This window comes from Lepisosteus platostomus, chromosome 7, assembly GCF_059453375.1.
Source record: "Lepisosteus platostomus isolate fLepPlt1 chromosome 7, fLepPlt1.hap1, whole genome shotgun sequence".
In the NCBI taxonomy this organism is placed as follows: Eukaryota; Metazoa; Chordata; class Actinopteri; order Semionotiformes; family Lepisosteidae; genus Lepisosteus; species Lepisosteus platostomus.
In genome coordinates this window covers 55,750,746-55,765,326 of record NC_142617.1, presented here as the reverse complement: position 1 = coordinate 55,765,326, position 14,581 = coordinate 55,750,746, and the positions used below count along the sequence as shown (strand labels likewise).

Genomic DNA, 14,581 nt, shown 5'->3' with positions numbered 1-14,581 from the left:
TTTTGGTAGGAATCCTGTCTTTCTACATGGCTATAAACAGGGGAGCACTGTCACAAATTATGTTTTTCCATTACCACACAAGTACGATATTTCCTTTCTGTTCACTCAAACCAGATCAGCCATGTGATGGATACCAACCTCAGTCAATTTTGGTTTGATCTTTTTTGTCTCTAGGATTCTAAGTGAGTTACGTATTTTAAACTTGATCGTTTTTAGTAAATGAAAACACTGTGGGAGTCCGTCTATCAGCAATACAGATTAGACAATTGGGTATCTAATGCCGGATGGTGCATGTTTGAACGGAGAGAGGATTAAAACACTACCCTTTGCATCAGACAGTCAGAGAATTCATACTTTTGGAGGCTTTTGGTGAAGAAACAGGTGCAAGATTAGCCGAGAGACAAGTGAGGTAAAATAGCTGTTGGGGGGAGGGGGAAATGGAAAGATTTCTGAGATTTTGTACTTTAGATTAAATCCAGTCCACTCCGGTCGGCAATGCAGCAGCTGCACAGGCTTAAACATCTATAAATTAAATAATATTGTAACCAGCAAGTCCTCAGAAGATTTCCATATTGCTGATAGCACAAAGATTCTTTCATTTAAAGTTTAAAAGAAGATCACACATCTTAATCAGAGCATTCTGTGTGTTTTCTGATATAAGGATTTAGTGTGCCATGAAGCAGATGATATTGTAGAAGAAATGTTTCATTTTCTAGATAAATGACTCTCACTGGAAAAGAAAAGCATGTGGAAGTACTCTAAACATCTTTTAATACATGAATATCAGAGCTGCATGTTACTATCAGATCACCAATTGAGTCTCCATGGATCTGAAAGTTTCCTGGCTCAGGGCCATCTTTAAAGATGTTGCTTCAATTTCCTAATTAAATAAACCGAGATGGCATTGTGAACATGTCTTTGAAGTCTGTTGCACTCAGCTTGACAACATTCTGCGTGAAACCGTGTATTCCCAAGCGGTCAAAACAACTTCTTCAGGTTATCCATGAAGATACAGCTACACTTGGTCCTGAATATAAACTGCTTGTGCTGCTTTCAGGAAAAAGCAACTCAACAGTGTCGGGAGAGCCTTTCAGCTATCACAAGACCGCCTCATCTTAATTTACAGCGCCAATTGCGTAAATACGAAAAGAGCTGAAAGGCAGTTCATCCAAACCGGTGTATTTTTAAGGGCCAGAAAAACAACAGGTACAAATCAGTATAAATCACTGAGGTGTGTTTAGAGTCAGTGTGGGTGGACTTGCCCTTAACTGTTCACACACGCCCGTGACTCACAAGTAAGACGGGGAATGAAAGAGCATCTTAGTGGAATAAGAAGGCAACAAGGTTAAACTTTCTTTAAAAGTGCTATTATGGCCACTATTCAAGTAACTTATGGATTGAAACTTATCTAGTGTAGTGAACCAACATAAGTCACATAATTTTGAACACATTGTTGGGGCCTTTTTTATATGGATGGGGAACTCAACACACACAGAAAAAACTGCAAAAATCCCAATACTTTTGTCTGTGCTGAACAGCTGTTAGTGGATATAAGTCGACAGGAGTTGACAGCAGAATGAAATAAGAGCTCAGATTAAAAAAAGATCTGGTTTAACAGGAGGTTGTAAAGAGATCAGGAAATTAAATGAAATCAGTTTCTGACTGCCCCCTGCATGTTTTATTTGCAAATGGGAGCTCAATCGGAGATTCTGAGAGAGGCATTTAAAGATGCATTTGTCTTTACATTTAACATATAATTGGCCTGTATTAGAATGAGCACTTAAGACAAAGCTATAATTTCTTTCTCCATAATTGTACCTGCTGTTTATTCTCCTTTTACATGAACAGTTAAGTGTCTTTTAGCTTCGTGAAACAAGATTGTTTTTACATGATTGTTTGGTCCATTTAAGTAATTTAAATGGACATTGGCAGCAGCATTTTGTGCAGGGAAATGACCTGGGGGGAGGTTATAATGTATCATTAGTGTGCCTGCTGTCTTCAGCCCAGACCTGGAGAACATTCACCTCTAATCTGCTTCCCCATTCGAAGGATTAGATTAAGAGGGAAATGAATACTTCTAAATGAAACAAAGCAAACAGAAATCTACATCCCGTCCACTTCAAATTCAGCAAAAAATCAGAGAATTTTTGCTTTTTGACATTTATTTATGTTACCAATGCCTCACATCAGCACTTCAAGATGTTTGTAAAATGCAAAACATATTTCCATCTGGCAAACACAACACTCCAGAGGAATAACCCTTCAAGTACAGGAATTGATCAAATAATTGGCTGTGTTTGGTGCTTTTCCCTGGACTGTGCCAAGCTGAAATTGGACTCTGCAGCTGTAGCACAAATGCCATACGGTATGTGGTAGGAGGCCCACTGACAGTGATTAAAACGCATGCAATAACCATCTGATTCCTGAAATATAGAGAAATATCTAAAAATAAACATTGAAAGGCCTGCTCTGATTTGCATGGGGAGTGGGATTTGAAGTTCAGTTTAAAATGGAATCAATACAGGGTGTGATGTGCTGCCCTTATTGTTTCCCTCATTTTTAAATAACCTCCTTCAGCGCAGCTCGTCTGCATGAAAACATAATCGATTTTATTTCAACACCATGGTGGAGTCAAGTGACCATCCAGGCACAAGGGGAATGCATTCACAGCTTGAGGACTGTTGTCCCTGGCTGAAAATCAGCCTACGAGGATAAACAGAACGTGCAAAGGGAATAAGGACTCACAAACTTTTAACTTGAAACCAGCAGGGAAAAGCAGCTGAAAAAGTCAGGTTTGAGGACGGGTGCTGTTCCGTCTAGTTAGTCCTGGTGCTGGTTCTGAAGCTCACGTTTATACTTATGCGGCCCGACTTCTAATTCGTGTCTCACTGCACACTCTCCATGAAGACATGACTCCTTTGTCCTATGAGTCAAGTGGGAGAAAAAGGCAGACCTGCAACTAAAATCGTTCCATTTCTACAGCTTTGATTTCTTCTACACGACTGAGTACTTGGAGATACCAACAGGTATCCTGCTCTGCTACTCTGTCAGTCAATTTTCTCTATTTCGAGTTACCTTTGCCTCTGGGTGAACACACATGCATTTACCTCTATCCACACCGTGAGTGTCTACATGTTAAGAAGTATTTTTTATTGCGTATATTGCATACTAATACTAGAATAATAGCTTCCAGAATAATCATAAATAATTAAGGTATCTGGTTGAGCCGATAAAACTTGAAGGCAAATCAATCTTTCTTCCACAGTGCAAGTTTACAGAGCAGTAAATCCCACAGCGCTTCAGATACACAAACAGCACAGGCACATCTGTACAGGTTATCTTCTGAGCTGCGAGCCCAGACAGCAAACAGCACTTGTTTAGTTTGCCCCAAGGCTCTTTAATACAAGGCTTACTCACAGGTTCATTAACCACTCTGAAAAATTAATACACAGCAAAATAATTATTTATGAAATAAAATGGTTGCGTTAATTGATAACTGATTCTTCAATTATAATAGTAGCACGCCCCCACACACAAATACTCATCTGCAATTACAATAAGTGCTGGGCTTCTTTGACTTTTCTTTTAAAGCTTGCCAGTGTTAGGAAATGTGACTACAAGGTCGGATTAATGCAAAAGTCAAAGGTGGAATAGTGTAATAGTGCACAGTACACACAGAATCTTCAGCTGGAAACTGCACGCTCATACATGATGAAAGCAAACCTGTGCTATTCCACACTAAGCAGAAGAGTTTGGCAAATATTGAAAGGTGAGCTATGGTGTCTCAAAGGGAGCACCTACAGATGATTCCCAGCAGTCCTGCAGCTCCAGCAGTCAGTGTAAACACCCTCCGCTGGCCTGCCAGGGGCAGATAGAGCTCTCAGCACAGTGCTCAGATGCAGCCCTTGCTGAATAGTGCGCGCTGTTAACAGACACTTCTCTCATCCAGCTGTCATGCAGGCTGATGACAGCGCTCTGTCCTCGGCCCAGCAGCGCCTCACCTGTGCCTGGACGGACATGGTTTAAACTCCTGCCAGAGCCTCCGTGCTTACTCATGTGGATTTCATTTCCATCTCTCCCATAAATCCCCACCTCCACTTTGAAGATACAGTCTCACCCAGTGTTATTTCCAAAATGGCAGTCAGATGAAACAGTTCATTACTTTCTTGTGCGCCTTGCCTGTTCAAAAACAAACTGCACACTGTAGGGCTTTGAACTGACAAAAAGACACATTAGGGGAGCACTGACAGATGACCCATTGTATTAACTGTTTGATGTGGCAGGAGCTTTGGCGGAGTAGCTAAAGCATTGGGCTTTAATGTATTGTGTTTCATTTATTTAGACATTCCTGGATTGCAAAGGAGAACAGATGGGTGAGGGTTTTCTCCCTGATAATTTTGCACGCCCCGAGCCGGGAGATCCTTGTCCTCTGATATGTGTAAACAGAAGACACCTTCTCAGTTTTCCTCTTTATGAAATCTTAATTTGGCATAATAGCTTTGTGACAATGTTTGTGCAAAGAGAATTGAGGCATTGCGAACAGTAAATAATTGTTTGTTGTTGCACGGGCTCTGTTTTCTGTAATACAGACCGAATACCTCTGCACTAGTGCCAACCTGCTGATGGAGAAGCTGGTGATGGAGGAGCAATAAACTTTTAGATTTGACTCCACCTGTCACGTCATTGATGGCCTTGAGAGTCAATAAGATAAAGGCAGTTCTGAGCCTGAATAGACTGAGACCCTAACAGTTGACAGAAGGACACTTTTAAAATGTAAAGCTCTTCATTTTGAAAGGGGAGCCAACTAGACGATATTGCTAGGATGATTCCCAGCATCTACAATGCAAGAAAAAGGAAATTAAAGGTAACGTATTATTGATAGTGGGCATGCCTGAATTGAAATAGACATACTGTCAACAGCAATAAACAGTAGAATCAGAAAAGTTCAGAGTTCAGAGATGAGCCTGACCAAGACGAAATTTTAAGGGGTTGAAATTATGGAAATAAATGTCTTGAGTCTTTTATGTTTCCTTTGCTGCCACATAAACAACATGGTAAAGAATCTGAGTGGAATTAGCTGGTTGCAGCTGTGGGTCCATAAAGAATCCTATTACAAATATCAGTAAAAGCAATATCTTCACCGGGCTGAACTGCTGTTGCAAGAGGACTTTACTCTCTCTACTTCAGGCGTGTGTGCTAAAGGCGTGTCAGCTTTCATGACACAACAAAGCTCAGCAGAATGACATCTGCTATTACCAGGTAGCTTACCCCTGTGGTGTAAGGGGTCAAACTTTCTAAACTGACTGGCATACATACAATTTGATGACATTGCCGAATAGGAACATCTTTTTCCTGCAGTAATTTACAGTGGGATCTTCTGCACAGTGAACCCACAGAAGGCAAAGAAGAAATAAACATCTCAAATTAAAGTCACACATACTGTAATAACACTATTATATATCACATTATATACCATCATTAAGCATTAATAATAAACTTATTGAATGTCAGTGAGGCATTCCAACTAAAAATACATTTATTTTGCAGACATGACACTGAAAGTTTCCAAACACCTTATATTTTCATACAGTATATTCGGGGTACTGCATACAGTATGTCCTTTTACCATTTGTTTAGGGAGCTGTTAGCAAGCTTTTAGGTGAAAACCAAAACGAAGTTTTACTGAAGGGCACCCCTGGGAGTGTACTGGTTAATTCATTCAGTCAGACTAAGGGCCCTATTTCTCAGGCCTTAAGCCTTCCCATTTTAATTGTTGTCCTGTAAAATAGACCTCTGTTTTTCATAATAGCCTCTCATTTCAATAACAAGTGAACTTCTCTGTAAGCATTTCCGCACAGAGGAATGAAGGAACAGCCCATTCTGTGCCGATCAGGCTGGGAGATTCGAGTTTTCCTCTTTATTACTTCATGACATCTGCCCAACTCTTCTGTCCTGCGGGTGAAGTTTGAATTCCTCCGAGCTCTCGAAGGGGGCCTGAAAGTCACATGCATGTGGTAAGAGCAAACTGTGCCCCCATCCTCTGAGAAGAAATAATGCTCAATGCTACTGAGCAGAATGGAATTTCCTGCTTGGCACAGTCACGACCATAAACAACAGCTTTCCATCATTTTGTTATGTGACAGCTGAGTGAACAAGTCCACTACAAGTGAAACCCCTGACCTCTAAATCATACTGACAGAGACAAAGATAATTAATGAACCTAAAGACCCTTTTGGAAGTAGCACACCCAACAAAAACTCCTACAAAACCCATTGTTTCAAAAACACTAGTAAACATCATATGACATGGTATTGCACACTATGGCAACATTTTGGTGCTAAGTTAGGGGTTTCTGGGGTGGCTCAATCAGTTAAGGGTTGTGGCTGGAACCTTATGTTCCTATGATGACTGGTTTGAAATTGAGCAACACCACCATCTGACTGTGAGTGGACTCTCCTGTGGGAATGTTTCTGACTGTTTGAGCATGGACAGTGCTGGCTAGGCTTGAAATAAGCAAAACCTGCCCTTCAGCTCACAGGTCTGCAGTGGTCTCTGTGGTCGGCCTGCTATCGATGGGCTCCCAGAAGTTATAATCATACAAGAGCTCCGTCCACAGCCCCAATGCGCTTGTGTGAGGGCTGTGGCAGTAAGCTGATTGGAAAATGATAAATACAGAAACAAAACACAAATAAAGAAAAGATTTTCCGTTCTATTTTATTGAACAAAAATATTCACATGGACTTTTTTAAGCAAAGAGCGTAATTCACTACTTCACGTTTATGCTTCATGTTGGATCCAGAAGAATATGAGCTATTTCTTCTTCATATCAAGAGCCTCTAATATTTGTAAGTATAGACACCACGTGGTTTAGCATACCAAGTGCCTAAGGCTTGAATCGTGGGTGAATTGAGGAATTCGCCCACATTGTAAAATGAGAACCCTTGATCATTAAACCTGCAGATTCCCACTAAACAGAAATGATCAATCAAATATTTTACCATATGTTAATGACTGGATAAATCAGTATCTTTACCTTGTCTTGTTTACTTTGGGATCTGAGATCACAGATTATATGCTTTTATAAATAAATTCCTATAAAATACTGTAAATCCTGGAAGACTCCCAAACAGACAAACAACAACAGGGAAAACTGCCACAATATCCAGCCGCTCTCTGAAATGGCGAATGCCCTGGAGAGGGATCTCCAGTTTAGAAGCTCAAGCCAGAGGTTCCCAGGACACCAACATCATGGGCCATGGAGCTTCGACACCAGACACAACTTGGCAGACATGTTAGTGTAGCAGGGCAGCTGAACTGGGAGTGGAAAAACGGGACAGAGCCGCCACGGGGCGATGGGCGATAACGAGACACTCCCAGGGGCGGAGAATCTTATATTCTCACAAGGAAATCAAGGCACTGGCTGCATCTGTGAACAACTCAATAGATTGCTTCTCTCAATCTATATTGATTTGCCAGCCAATTAATCAAACTTCCACAACAAGCAGCGGAAACAAAGTGGCAGGGAAAGTCAATAGGATTTAGACAATAGTCAATATTGGACAAAAACCAGGCAAGCTACTACTAATTTAGGAATAAGCAAAGGTTTATTCCACGCTGTAAAGAGAAAAGGAAGCACAACGTTTCAGCTGTGTCACACCTGAAGAAGGCTCCACAGCCGAACCACACAGAAAGGTTCCACACCGGAGTGGTGTGACACCTGAAAAAGGTTCCACTGTCCAAACGTTGTGTTTCTTTTCTTCTCTTTTCAGCATGGAATGAACCTTTACTTGATCCTTTGCAGCCTATGTATGCTGACGCAGCTCCCTCCTCAAATAACATTTTCTTTAGTCCAGTACAGTTACAGTAGTAGTGGCAGAAACTAAAGTACAGAACTATCCAAACTACAAAATGTAAGATGGTAAAGGCTAAGCTTGAAACATTTTTTTTTTCATTTGACAACGTTGGGAAGAAGAGAATCTTAGGACACATAATTAAAAGTGTAAAACTTAAAACAAAGATTGTCATATTAAAAGAGTAAATTCACTTGCAAGACCTCATTTTGAATACTGTGTACAATTTTTGGTCTGCTCATTACAAAAATATATTACTGCTTTTAAAACAGTCCAGAGAAGTGTGATCAGATTTAACGTATGTCCTATGATGACAGACTAAAGGAACTGAATGTTTTCAGCTTTGAACATACAAGAATAATTCACTATTGTCAGAAGTATTGTGAAACTCAACCCAATTCACATTTTGAGAACAGTGAAAAATATATTGGTATTAGAAATGGAAACTAAGGGTTAGTGCATTTGAAATTGAATGTTGAGGATATCTGGAGCACTCTACCCATCCATTCTGTTAAAGATGATACCCCAGCATCTTTCAATAAATGATTGAATGAGATCATAGGATCAGTCAGCTACCTACCAACCTGTTTATATGGGCTGAATAGCCTCCAGAAGGTAGGAACAAGCTTGTAATTATCTAAAGAGCCCCAACAATAGGTCTGAGGTCACAGTGATGAGAAAAGCCTGAATCAATTAAATTTAACTAATCTCAGGAGTGAACACAGCTGGAGAGAACAGAACCGTTATCGTCGTCTCCAATCTCTTAACCACGACTCTGATTCAAGGCCAATAATTAAATTAAATAAGAACAAGACACAGATTAATTTCCTCTGCTCTTCTCCTAAACCAGCTTCCACATTATGATTTGGGGAAGGTCTTTGAAAGCAGTCGCCACCTTTGATCATGGGAAAGGAACCAAAGAAAATATCAACACCCTCCCGAGTGGGCTCAGAATTCCAGACTGTTTGATTCTAGATTACCAACCATGTTGCCATTCTTTCAGTTCCCAGAAATCCCTGGGCATTGCAAAGACTCCCGCACCTAGCATTTCAACATGACAGTCCATCATTGCGATACCCCATTCAGTTCCCAAACTCAAATGATCCTTTCCCTCTGCAGTACCTGAATCTGATTCAAGATTCCCATCTGAAGCCTCAATTTCACAACCTTTGCAATTTTGCCTAGCTGCTTTCAAACAGCAGATTCGCTATCCCCATCTGCACTTTACCTTTGTGTGTGCAAGAAACAAAAGCAGCCAGGAATCACGAAAGATAGCAGCTTACAACAACCACCCATGCTGTATATTTACAATTCTGAATATAGTTTTGGGGCTTTTCTGCTTTGTCAGCTGGCCTGCCAAATACTGTGTATTTTATAATGGAAATGTCTGTGCTTCACAAGCTATCATTATAGCAAAACAAAGTTCTATACTAATAAAATGCACAATTTATTGCCCACTGAAACTGCAGTGAAGTGTCCAGAAAGAAATGACTAGAAAGTACAGACATTACACGGTTGGTCTCCAGAAGCAGAGCAATTCTGCAAATTCTCAAAATTGCTCTGGAGAGAGCAGTGCGTTTAGCTCATAATTCCACACAGGTTCTGATAATGTTCTTTGCAATATGAACCAGAAATCAAATGTGGATTTCCAGCGTAGATTCTCTTTCCTTTAGTACAATATGTCATGGTCTCCATTCCTGCTTTGGATCTCAATTCCCAATGTAGAATGAAACACTTTGTTGTGGTGTTAGCACGTTCACCAATGGGCTACAACAGAGAAGCAGAAAAAAGGTTTTCTTTGCATTATTCCAAAGCCCTCTGCATATCCTCGGCTTTTCACTGACTTCGACAATTACAGGATTCCCAATTGTGGCTCTACACACAGGCTCAGTATTGAACATGGGTTTGAAAGATTTTGCACACTGTTCTTGGAACAGTCTTTTCTTCCTGTTGTCTTGAACTCACAAAGAGTGTCCATTGACAGAAGCATTCAGAGCAATGGCTTATGCCACAGTAAGCAGAAAATCTATAAAATAAAACGTTACTGTTAGAGCGAAACTATAACACTGGCAGTGAGCTTCAAGATATTGAGTGGCTAAGGCTGACTGAATAGCAGAGGTGCAGTGAAGAAAGCACTGTGTCAAGGTACAGCGTTAACTCATAAATGTATTAACTGTGTGTAATGCATGGTGACCAACTGTAAACTTCTGAGATTCATTCAGACCCAAAAGCCTTCAGATTTAATACACAGGAAAGCCGTTGCAGGGTCAGTGGAAAACCTCTATGGCTGGTATTTAATACACGGTGCCCAAAATCCTTGTCGTCATGGCAACTGGACTCTCCAATTGCTGCTGATGGCACAGCTTACACTCACTAGGAGCAATTGCTGTAGATGTATATGCATCTGCATGTGCAGAATTCTGACATCTGTTCCTCTGCTTCCTCATTACCTTCTGCCACATACTGTATCTGTATCCCAGGCACTCAAAGACTATTGATAACTCTAATTATGATCTACTCTCCAGGGTTCAGCAGGCTCTTCTAACAGGAAATGTATATCCGGTTAATGGTGAAAACAGCAGCACACACACATACTGTATATATACAAGAACCCCTGCTGATACACAGGGAGAAATGATGTCCTACCATGCAGCACTCCAAGTGCTCGATGCTCCTCTTAGAAACCAAACAGGACCAGACGAGTACAGTACACACCAGAACATGTTATTCTGCTTTGCCAGGATTTTGAGAATAAACAACTTGATTTATCTTTATCTACACACAAAAATAAAACTGAAGGCAGCTAGGGAAGATTTGGCAGTTGTGAAATCACAGACCAGTCTAGAGCTTCGCTTCACATGTTTAACCCCGTATGCCAGCCCTGTAATCAAAATATGAGAACTGGGCTGCGAAGCAAGTGTGTCACTGCCTTCCCTTTTATGAGATCTGCACTAAAGAAAGGATATCACTTGCAAGACTAAGGTTCTTTTAAAAAGTCTTTAGAAATTACACACTTGAAACTACAAAAACCTCTAACATATGTTGCTTGCAGTTAATTATGAGGTTGACTTTAAATGTTATATTCTCACAGCCACTGAGTTCTAAAGTATTCTCCAAACTCCAGAGCTGTGGGACAATAAATAAAGGAAAAACAAGTTTTTGCTTTAAATGCCAAAAGCAAGACTACAGATTGAACCCATTTACCAAATCTGAAAGAGTTTGTTGTTTTTTTTTGCTGCAGAAATTCAATCAAACTTCTGGTGATTGAATTTCTGGAGCTTTGCAATAATCAGCAATCTGCCTTTTCATGGGGGGAGTAAGGGAGGGTCTGTAAGTAAAGCCCACAGTGTCCATGAGCACAGCACAGTGTGCTATTCTGACAGAGACTGAGTGTCTTCAATCTGTTCCCATCAGAACAAGCTGCTCCTCCTCGCTTTAACACAGAGTGACCCCAGATTAAGACCGCTCAACGTGTCTTCTGCTTCCAGTAAAGTGCAAATGAAGCCGAACTTGGAAACAGGATCATTTTTCAGCTGTAGGGCTGCACTGAAATGATGTTTCTTGGCAGCCACACTGTGAGTGCGGGGCTTTGGCAGGGATTTCATCAGTCAGTATTGTGAAAGCTACAAGCACAGCAACTTCTTTGATACAAGGCTCTGGATATACAAAATGAACAGAGCTTGACACTATCCCAGAAGTCAAAACAACACACACAGCAACGTTTTTAACAATCATCTTTTAGTAACAACAATTCCCCTTAATGGATTAATATTCTTACTCTTGTTTTGAGTCCTCTTTAAGGTACTTACTTACCTTAAGATCCCTGACAGTTTCTTTCTGTTGTTGTTGTTGTTTTCTGCATGGTTTTAAGAAAATGAATAAGAAACCATAGTGAAACATACGATTATAACACAGACATAAGACAAAGTCACAAAAAAATAGCAAGAAAAGGCAATACTGTTTACCTTTGGACTGTACAAAAGACAACAAAGCTTATAACACCGCATTCTTCTAAAAAGTCAAAGAATGGGAGGTTACTTCTCTCTCCAATGATCAGTTGAGGATGTTTAAACATACCAATTTTCCTAAGACTTACAAAGGCATAAGACAGGCTTGTGGGCACAGAAGTCAGCAAAACGGTTTCATGCTGCAGCAGAGCTGTGATTAGCCAAGACACGCACATCAAACAACACCACTCCTGCCAACAGCAGTTATCCAGTAGATGTGGACTTTGCCCAGGCCAAGACCTTTGGGTTACAGGTTACGGTCGGGTGAATGGGTACTTCAGCCTTGGTCATGACATTGACCAAACATCTGGAATGGAAACAGAACTGACTGCTCTAGCACAGCCTAGGCAAACTCTCAGTCGCCCTGACAGTAAACAGTCTCGAACCTGGCTCTTCTTGCATGATGGGAGCAATTCCATCTATCCTTTCAACCACCTGTCAGGGAATGTGGGGGCAGGGCACTAGAATGGAGAGCAGGAATTGAACTCTTGGGAAACAAATTTCGCTTTTCACTATTTTTGGCCATGTGTTTTTGGTCACTTCTGTACCATTACAATATCGCAACTGTAATCAACTGTAATTCTTAAGCAAACTGGTTCATTTAAACATCTTCAGCTGGTTGCTTGAAATAGATATTTAACCCCCTTTCTTTAAACTTTAAAAACCTACACCGTTAAATACTTAGTTATCTTTTGTACCACGTTTTGAACAGTCCAACACATGATAAAAAGGCATTTCAGTTCTGGATCTTTTCATGCAATTTTTATCTCACACGTGAACGTGTACACACTCGCTACTGCTACAACGCAATCGCACTTCATACGAACAGAAACACAATGCAAAGCAGAGTCAGTAAGAAGGTGGGAATTTAATGCATAAAGTAATAGATAAAAAGACTTTCTTTAAAGGGCTCAGTACAATTTCTTATTCTAACACAAATACCACATAAAGGTCAAGCTAGAAAAAGGGTGGAATTGAAGAGAAACTTTCAAGCAATAACAACCCTTTTAAGGACCAGAGATTTAATAAGACATTAAAAAACCAAGCTGTTGTCCACAACCATGCCCTAAATATTGTGAAAAGGTCAGTGAGTAGAGAATATGCGCAGGAACAAACTGAGCCATCAATTTTAAATTCAAATCTTTACCAATCCTTGATGGATTAGACATTTTAATAAAATAGTCCACTCTGTTCCTGGAAACGCACTGTTTAGCAAAGCAAAAAAGACTTCCTGAGACGTACTTCCCAGCCACAAGGGGTCTGAAGTGAAGTCTGAAGATCATGGGAGAAGACAAAGAGAAAATGGGCTGTTTCCTGTGGGGGGGTAGCGGTACTGTGACGACTCACATGGAATTTGTTGTTTACGATAAAATGTAAAATAAAATAAAATGTAACTGAAAGCTTTTAGCAGGTAGCCTACAGCAAGTGCACCTTCAATCAATGGTGCTTCTGCACATTTCCAAATGGTGATGTAATAAAATGCCAAATGTCAAGAAAAGCCTGTGGGTCTGAAATCAGAATTTGCATTTGAAACAGGCTCTTTGGCACAAAGACTGTCAAGGCCAACCAAACCACACAGTTAAAAAATAAAGAAATAAACCAACAATTCCTTCTGCTAGATACTCAACATATGGAGCTAAATATGCTGAATAAGAAAGATTCAGATTTGAATGCAATTCCAGTTCCAGCCAGCAATCAGACCCACAAACAAACGTGTGTGTGGGATTTGGGAAAATAGTTTATCCCACACACACATGCCCCCCCCCCCCCCGTCCAGGGAACAGTCAGTCAGTAATGACGAAACGAAATAATATTTATTTGTAACCCTTCTAACAGATGTCCACCGTGTGTTAAAGAAAAGAGAACCATGTGAAACATACCATAACCAGAAAACATACATCTGGCATAAGCAGCCTAATTAAAAAACAAATAAAAAAAAAAGCCCAGCTGATCGAAAACCATTTAAATGGTATTGCTCACATTTGTAAATGAGCTGCACTTTAAAATTAGCATCTAGACTCCATTTTAACCTCCTTTTCCAAAAACAAATGTTGTATTGAACATTTAAAATGAAAGACTACAGTACCGTCCTTTAACAAGCTGTAAATTAGGCCAGTAAGTCAACCTTAACTTTAAATAGGTTCAAATTTGTAATTGTCTAAACTTTTGGTTGCCAAGAACTGAGGTAATTATACCCATTGTGAACTGAATAGGGATAGCTCACCTATTGCTAAGGCAGACTTTAAACACAGTCTAGACAACAGTAGTCTACAGTCCTTGACTGGAGCTGACACACTGACCAGGAATATCAGTGGTCCGCAATTACACACCTACAGGCACTGGACTTGTCTACCATTTATTTTTATTACTGTAGAAAAAGCAGACTGTATTAAGCAGAAAAGCTACTTGAAAAGAGCTCTAACGCTATAAATAACTAACACAGAGTGGAGAAGAAATAGAAAAAGAGGCACATAATTTACTATAATGTCTTAGTTTCTTAGTTTTGTATTTTTTTGTTGGGTGATTTTATTGATCAGTAAACAGAAAACATGCACAATACAAAGCTAAAGTTAAAAAGCTACAGGAAAAATGAAAAACATGGTATGTCACATACTCTTGGCTTCAAATAATACATGCAATTATTTATGAGGAGTTACTGATGAGAAAATAGTGTGTGGCTTATCGATACTGTAATTTAAAAAACAAAAGATATAAGATTTGCCT

The 14,581-nt window shown here is 40.1% G+C and overlaps 1 long non-coding RNA gene across 1 annotated transcript; it reads right to left on the bottom strand.

Annotated features, from left to right (window-relative positions):
* Positions 1-6,694: 6,694 nt before the first annotated feature.
* LOC148659268 (uncharacterized) lies at positions 6,695-12,047 on the bottom strand. The gene is made up of 2 exons (XR_015940388.1): positions 11,664-12,047; positions 6,695-9,617 (listed from the first exon to the last, which is right to left on the bottom strand). It is a non-coding gene; the product is annotated as an uncharacterized LOC148659268 (long non-coding RNA).
* Between the last annotated feature and the right edge of the window lie 2,534 nt (positions 12,048-14,581).